Source organism: Hesperophylax consimilis, chromosome 13 (genome assembly GCF_061612785.1).
Source record: "Hesperophylax consimilis isolate HC1 chromosome 13, BYU_Hcon_1.0, whole genome shotgun sequence".
NCBI classification, from domain to species: Eukaryota; Metazoa; Arthropoda; class Insecta; order Trichoptera; family Limnephilidae; genus Hesperophylax; species Hesperophylax consimilis.
Window position 1 is genome coordinate 33,481,898 of NC_142848.1, and position 9,277 is coordinate 33,491,174.

Below are 9,277 nucleotides of genomic sequence, written 5' to 3' on the forward strand. Positions count from 1 at the left end.
GGGTTCATCGGGGAGGTGTTTTCAAGATGCACCTGCCCAGCTGCGTGGCTTTCCAGATCGGGAGAGGCTGTTTTGGGGAAACCCTTTCACCTCTCTAACTGGTCTCTCGACCCATCATCGCCTTGGTCTCAGAACCCACTTGTTCATTGTTCCTACCCACAAATCATTCCTTTTCCTTCCCAGCATCCTCAAAGATGAAATGAAATAGGGCCTCCTGTTTGGGGTTAATGTAAAAAATAAAACTAAATATTTTGTAATTCTAGTTTGTGGAGGAAATTTTTCATTAAATTCTTATAATTAGGAATTACATAGAGAAAATTAAAAAAAAATGTCAAAGTGAATGATTACGAATTTTGACATATTTTCATTGAAAGTTGAAAGTTAAAAAAATATTTATTTTTTTATTGTAAAAGCGATACAAAAAGTGAAGTTACAGACTTACTACCTATACAAACGGAATTTGGTATATAAATATCGATATATTTCAAAATTATAAACGTTCCGAGTCAAAAAAATTTCGTGTTTGATATTAAAAATTTATTGTTTAAAAAGATCAATGTTTTTGTCAAATGCAAAAATTTCAGTGATAATTTAATCTTATTTCTAAAATATTATTTTTTTATTGAAAACTTCAAAAATAAATGATATATAGCCCATTTTAGATTTCTCGTGAGCATTCCAAAATTCTAAGAAATTGAGGCATGTTGGAAAAAATATTTAAAAACCTGAAGGGATAATGCCTTTGAAATGTCAAAAAATGGACATTATTTTCTGAACATATCAGTTTTAAGCTTCGCTCTCCAATCTTCTTTAATTTATACAGCAGTTTATTTCATGCTACAATATGCATGTATTATACATATTCTGCCGCAAGGTTTCAGAATTCCTGATAATACAGGGAGTTAAGTGACGTACTTTCCTTACTTTACCCATTGATTCCTGACATGATTATTAAGTAAAAAATGGTAATGAAATTTTGATTTTCAAAAAAAATTTTTTTCATCTTAAAACATAGAAAATCAGTAGGAATTGGACAGCTTGGGTCGATGTGAGAGTTGGGCAATTACTCGGCTGAGCGACCAGTAATATTATGATATCATATTACAGACTAATTCGAACAGAACAAACTCCATAATACACACATGTTGTATTTTTCATTCACTTAGCACATAGTTTTATCTGCGAATCTGGACCTGTTATTTTATCATCAGGTGAAATTACTATCCATACTTAGGCATATAATCAAGTACTGATAAAATTTGATATCCAACTCTGAATGGAAAGGTACAAAGCGATAAAAAGAATTGTTATCCGTTTCAATTGGTTTGCTATTGCGTTCAAATATGTCCGTCAAACCAAACATTGACTTGATAGCAAAATGTCGTCTGATTAATTATTTCCAGTGATAGTTTTCAGTGATGTTCACACCAAAAAGTTTTTGATCTAATGTTTTCACAAATTCGTAATATAACGTGTAATATTATGGAATGTATGAGGTTTTACCTCCCACATTCCGAATAAAGAAAGTTATTACATATTTATTTTATACGCAAATGTACTGTACACATTAAAGCATAGTGTAAATATATCAAAGCGATGCATTAGTAAATAATTTGTTACACAAAGAGTATAGTAAGTAATTAAGTGATATATTTTACATTTAAGATACACGATGTTATAGCAATCTTATAAGAAAATACGTGTAGTTTACGCGATTTGTGTATACTACTCACGTATACTTCATGCCCTCGTTATTTTGGAAGTATTAACGGAGAAAATGGGTATTGCTGAAATATTAAAATTCGGTTTAAAACGGTATTGCAGGCCGTTTCCAATTAAACTCTTTGTAGATTCCGAATATATCTTAATAATTGTTTGATGCACTTGAATTTATCATGATAATATACAATGCCGAGATGCAAAAATATTAAATTTTTTATGAACACATTTGTGTATTACTAAAAGTTTACTAAGAGACCTATCAATTCATCATTTTAAGGTTGCAATCACCGTTTTTAGCCGGATTACGGATAATTTGAAGAGATTCTTAATAAAATAGCAATATTTTATGTCAATAAGTTTTCTACATGAAGAATACTAAAATGCACACACATTGAACTAACGCAGTATGATTTCAGAAGTATTAAGAAATAATTTTTTTTCAAAATACAAACTTTGCATTCCTACACTTTATACTTTCAAAATCCAAGAAAAATTAAAAAAAAACGATCAGTCTACTTTGTATTTAATAAAATTACGTTTTTCAGTTCTTAGTTTAAATTTATATTCTTACATAATTTAATAAAATACAACCAAACTAATAACCTTTTTCGTATTTTTTTATTTGATATAATCTTTTTTACATTTCAAAATTTTCCAGTAATGTTGGCCTCACTGGGTGGCTTGCACGTGCTGAGGCCTTTATATTAAGTACAAACTAGGTTCCTTGGTCATATGCTTGGTACTAGTGAATATTATTTTAGGCCAAACTTCATAGAAAGTATACAAGATTGATGCTTAACATTAATTATCACTGCGACTAGTACGCACCTCCGCTCTTACATAGTATACTTTCAAAATATGCATGTTGTTTAGACATTTCGCAGAGTTACATATTATGTATATCAGCTTCCCCTGCGTGTCTATTACCGAGTGTGAATGAAGTCGCAAAATGGAAGACGGGACATCGCGTGGAAGTCCGAGGTGGTTGGCTGTCAGGTTGCTGGGCAACGTGATGGAACATCTGATGGTTGGTCTGGTGGTGTTCTCCGTTGTGAATTTCGCAGCAGCGACCCTCGGCAGTAAAGCGGGGTACGTGATGGGCAGTTTCCAGCTTCATATTGCGTTCTCAGTTTGTGGGGTAAGTTATTGAATATGTTATGCCTATTTTAAATGGCCATCCAAAGTCGTAAACAAAAATATAAAATACAGTTCTGTTACTTCATCATCGATTCATGTATCTATTGATTTTTATAATTCTAATAATTATGTATTTAAATAACCACTACCCCGTTTTGACTCGGTCGTGGCACCCACTCCTTGCTTCAGACACATTTCCACATCGTTTAATGCATTTACTTCTGTTATTCTGATTCTCGACACGCCCCGACTCAAGTATTTGGTTTTTTTTTCTTTATTAATAAAAATATATTTGGATACAGGTTTTTTACATGCTTTTCGACTACCACACTAGACACATGTCCGTATCATGGTAGTCGAAATTTGTGTATAATTATATAAATGTAATACATGATTCATTCAGTTGTAAAATAGGTATAGGTTAAATTGGTTTAGCTGAAAATAAGAAAGCGATGAAAATAAAGATAAATTAAATAATTATTTTAAAAAGAAATTTTAAACAGAATTGAAATGAAAAAAAAGAATAAAAAAGCAAATGAACTTATTTAATGATGTCAGGTATTCTTTAAAATAGTTCTTTCCCTTCATAAATAACCAATACTGAATATATAATATTATGTACATGATCACATACAGGAAAGGAATTGGAGTAGGTGAATCTTGTAAACATAAAGATAAAAATAAAAATAAGGTAGGATACAAATAAAAATAATAGATAATGCTAGGGATAATAGAAATAAAAATAAAAATAATCGCATCAGCGTAATATAAAGTTTTAGTAGAAATTTAATTTAGAGATAAAATTTTTACTCGTAAAATAAGAACACTATTAAGTTGTAAGGCATTCTTTATAATATTTCCTTCCTTGAGCAAATAACCAGTTCTGTACACTAATGTCATAAAGATCATCAGTTTTCGATGTCTTAATAACAATACTCAGTAAGTTGAACATTTTAGGCGCTATATAAGAGAACTGTCGCTGGGCGAACTTAACTTGACCCTGGTTAACTTGATCTTGTTGTTTTCTTTATACTCCTTTCTTCGTTAATTTCATCTAAATGTCCAAACCATCTAAGCGTCCTTTTTCAGTTAATCTTACACATTACACTTACATCTGCCTTGCATTTATGATTATACATGGTTTTACCACACATTTACCTGAGGTAAATACAGATAGATATCTTATATCTCTAGGTAGCCGGGAAAGGCTAATAAGGCTGATAATTAATAATGGAACTTATACATCAAAAGTATAAGCAATATGAACGATTTTTTAAATCAAAATTGGTACAAAAATATATTGTCCATGTTCCTCGTAGTTAAGATGGTCGATTGAATCTTAATTCGTAATACATTTCTCATATTGTCAACGTGGTTTAACGTTCCAGTACCAACTGCTTATGGTAGAGGCCATCCTGTCATTTAGCAATGATGGTCCTATGGGTACTGTGCTCTCCAGACAGACCAAGAGGGTAGTCCACATGGTACTGGCCTCGCTGGGGGTCATATCATCTCTTACGGGGGCTATTCTGGCAATTCAAACCTATGGGGCTAAGTTTGACACAGCTCATGGGATATGCGGTAGGTCGAAATCTTCTTACATAAGAATAATTTTATTTACCGATATCTTCTTCTTTACTTCTTGACATGTTAGAGAACATGTCAGCTGTCATATCGTCACTCAAGAGGACTATTAATCCTAAACTATGACTATTTTTAAATAATTAACTAACGTTTATAAGACAAGGTTTTATGCATAGCATTTTTTAAAAATATTTATTTTTACTCGGGAGATATTTTCAATTTGTATTAGTATTTCGGATGAATAATTATTGCTTTTAATTATTTGTTATCCTTTATGCGATGCATAAAACCTTGTCTTATAATTGTTAGTTTATCATTTAAAAATAATAATATTTGACAAGTCAAAAATATTTCACCAATTAATGAAGATATCATATCTCTCGACGCCATCTAGTGAGAAATTTAGCATTAACAAAGCCTTTCCTACAAAAATAAAGTTGGTTGTTTACAGGTGAAAAAAAAAATAATAAGCAGTAATTGTTGATTGACGTACTAGTACATGTTGAATCATTTTGCGGGTTGGAAATGAGCCGACATAGCTCAGTGGATACAGAGCATCTGACCGGACATCAGAAGGCACGGGTTTAATTCCCGTTGGCGGCATTTATTTTTACTCTGGAGATATTTTCAATTTGTATTAGTATTTCGGATGACTAATTATTGCTTATAATTATTTTCCAAAGTATGACGTTCGTGGGGCATTCAATCTTTGACTTAGGAGATAAGTTCCCTAAGACAAATATGTTTTTCATAGGACCCCAAACTCGGAAGAGGCCCCGGCTAGGTGCCGAAACGATACAAATTGAGGAAACAGGACACAAAATATTTCAAATTTTTATTTAAGCGGAAAATTTTGCTTGTGCAGTCAACTTTGTTAAGGGGTGGAAAACCAACGCATTGGTCCACTCGGCTACTGGCTGGTTAAGCTGATATATTATAAAAGCTTCAATTTTAAGCAAAACCTAAAGATTTAGTTTAAAAAAAATACTGAAAGATTTCCGTCTAAACATTGTTGGGATACTGACTTTCCGGAAAACAAAAAACATTTATTCATTTGCCTTCCGACCTACAAACAAAATAACCCGCCCATTTTTATCACGAAGGTCATTTAATTATTTTTATGATTTCAGGTCTAATCGCATTGATATTATCGTTGGTAAGCTGCCTGAATGGATTCCTATCGTTCTTCAGTCCCCAGCTGAGGGATAGAGTGAAGCCTTCGACAATCAAGGCGGGTCCACACGATCTGCGGGTCTATGGCGGTCACTATGGGGCTCGTCACACTCATCCTTGGTCTCAACAAACCACAATACTTTGTCTTCTTTAAAGGAAGGGAGACCGCCACGTGCCTCATCATATTCGTCATGTTGATACAGATCTATGCTATGAAAAGGCCGATGGAAAGCTTGAAGGGGTTTAGTGGCAGATAACATGCAGTGACGGTATTCTAAGTGCGTTTGTGCGGAGAACTCTTATAAAAAAGAAAATTAAAATAAACATACATTATAATTTTACCACACTTTAAACAGAACATTAAGAAATCAAAACGTCAGAATTATTCTGCCCAAGAGCGAGGATGAAATGAATCCCATTTGTGCTATATAAATATCAGCGACTATGGGACTTTCTGTTCTAAGAAAATGTTCATACAAAACATACTAGTGGCACCAGAGACGTGCAAACCATGGGTTCTTACTAGGTGACTGTGTGCGCAGAGAATATAAGATTTTCAACACCAAATTTGGACGCAGTAGTATTTTGCAAGAATTAAGAGAAATTTAAACGTACTTTAAAAATTACCTCGGATTGCGCTGGATATATTTTCGTATTACATTCAATTCCAGATAAATTCGCCATTTTTTTGTTAATTTTCGCCATTGAACACAAACATTTTTGATAAAGCTTTTAAAGTTGCTTACGAATGGTTTTTATGGTTTAACTGTAATTACTAATTTGCACAAAACTAAAAAAACACTTTTAATTAGACAAAGGTATTATAAAAGTTAATGTCATTTCATTTTTTGATTTCATTTTGTGTAAAAATATTTATTAAAAAATTTGCAAACTTTGACAATTTTTTTTCAAATACACACTTATATTGTATTGCATAGAAATATTTCAAATTTTTCTAGAGCGTCTATTTTAAACATTCAAAAGGAAATGTGGTGTTGTCTGTGATTGTAGTGTTTTATGTAGTTATTAAATAACGTTTATTACTGAAAACGTTATTTTTTTAAATTTAAAAAAGTGTACAGTTTCTTCTATTAAATGTGATTCTGGTATTTAAAATTATTTTTGTTACCTACTACAATATGTTCTGTAGCCACAGACGTTTCAATAAATCGCCGAATTGTTTTGTGTTGCTAGGTGGTTAATCCTGCTGCCAATTTGATGATATTCTTTAAGAACTAACATATAATATAAAACTAGCTGACATATGCCATCTCAGACTTTTTTCTAGACTTTTTTAAGATATAAAATTCGGTAGTACATTGTTTTTGATGTATCTCACAAGGTTAGCCAGTGTTACCAATGTAAACTACCGATAATATATATTTTTACGATTTGATTATAAAAATCAACGACTTTTCTTTTACAAATATAATATGCATGTATTATATTATATAAACCTCTCGGAAGAAATTCTCTAAGTGAAAACCCTTTCAAAATCATTTGCGTATTTTAGAAAAACTAAGCGCACAAACAGACAGACGCGGATAGCAATTTATACTATCTAGAGATTAGAGAAGATATATTTTACAGTATTTTTTCAATGAAGGATTTTTTCTTCTTCTTTTAATCTCGGATTAATATTCCAATGAGAGAGGCTACAAACTGATAAACTGGATAAAATTGTAAAAAAGCAAAAATACATCAAATCAGAGAAGAGCTCAGTTAGATCCAAATCTCTACAATGTGCTAATTCTGATTTTTCGATTTTTAAAATAATTTATTTATGGACGAAATAACTTAACATTAGTAACATAACATTAGGTTAATCATAGTTTTTTTCCTAAGATTACTAACTTTGGTTCTTCTTGTATGTGTGCAATGCCAGTGACGAGCTCCATGGTCGAGGGGTAAGGCTAGCAATACGAAGGTCGTATGTTCAAATCCCGGCGTACGCAAGTAAACTTTAATTGGCGAATTTTTGATATTTCACAATTAATTCATGTAAAATAATATGAAGTAGGCAAGTTCCAGAGTGCAAGATACTCTCAGTATCGCCCTGGTGTAAGACCACAATTCATAATTGAAACATTGCTTCAAATAGAATAAGCCGTGTTTGGTGACCAGATGTGATTAACCAGGTACTTCCCCACCTTCCTCTACTGCATCTCCTTCCCCTCCCCGCTAAACAACCTACCCCAATTAGGGATGCCATATTCTAGCCGGATCCTGACGGTTTAGAGCAGTTGGGACTTTCTTGCCATTTTCACATAAAATATTATAATATGAATGTATATATTGAAAAATCATAAATTATCTGAGCTAAAATAAATAAAAAATGTCAGCGGCTCAGGTGTGTTTCGGCCCGTGAGATGATCAGATGAACGCAAAACAATAGAAACACAGTATGCAGATGTCAACAAAAAAGGGCTCGTCCGGGATTTGAACCCGGGACCTCTCGCACCTCAAGCAAAAATCAAACCCCTATACCATATTCTTTACTGAACAGTTAACAATTAACCTCCACCATTTTGAAAAGGAAACGGACCAAACAAAACAAATTTATAAAGAGACGAAATGCAAAACGTTCGAGTTGATACAGACTTCGCCACGCTCAGTAAATAAACAATGTATGTATTTATTTTAGAGAGTATTGAGATCGACATATTATTTAGCGTTATTTACACCATATTTCATGCACCAGAACAGCGTTATTTATAAAGGACAAAAATGTGTAATAATCCATCAAATGCCGTAAAGGAAGCCACAAGTCTTGGCACTTTTCGTAAGATATGTGCCATATAGGTAAGAAAATATTTTAGTTTTAAAAAGCTATTATAAAGCGTATATTATTCTGAAGGATCGATTTAAAAACACATAATCTTTGGTACTTTGTACCTAAACCAAAATAGTTTTGAATACAATTATCATATTTCCCCAAAACACAAAAGAATCTTATCGTAATTATAGTGTAATTTGTTTTAGTGATTTTTCCAGTGATTAGATTACGCAGCCTAAGTGTAAAGCCACACGAGTGGGATATTGGTTAAACCCATCATTATTTATCCGCAAATGCAAATTAAAATATCGGTATGACTCAGCATAATTGTATTTACGTATTCTTAGTAAAGCTTAATTTAAATAGATTATATTCGAGTATGTTCAATTTATAGTGGTAGTATCGTATTATGTACCCCATTACTGTTGGGGTGAAACTATAAATGGCCCAAATGTATAGTTAAACCAATCAGTTACCTTTCTGAGTTAGCAGAGTTAACAACGTTGAGTTTTAAAAGTTTTCATACAAATTATTTATCATATTTATTATTCCAAAACAACAAATTTCTGTGAAAAGTGAAGCTGTGTTTGACAAAGAAGCGTTTAAAAACTAAGCAATGTCAATTCCCGAGTTTAATGCCGAGGATGCAAACAGTGGTGGTTTTTCAAGAAAAAGCTTTGTACGTGATGGCACAGCGCCGACTGTCAACAGCACTCAAATAAATCAACCCTTGACAGCGGCAGTCGGTTCTTCGAGTACAACTTCCGATGATTACTGTGCAGTTCCAGCGATGAGTGCCGAGGACGTTAATGACAGTGAACGTGCAAAAAAATACTTTGCATGTGATGTCACAGCTCCGACTCCCAACAGTCAACAAAAAACACA

General features: G+C 32.7%; 1 pseudogene; it reads left to right on the forward strand.

The window, feature by feature from the left end:
- The first annotated feature begins 2,671 nt into the window (after positions 1-2,671).
- Positions 2,672-5,873, forward strand: LOC149418868 (transmembrane reductase CYB561D2-like; annotated as a pseudogene).
- The last annotated feature ends 3,404 nt before the right edge of the window (positions 5,874-9,277 follow it).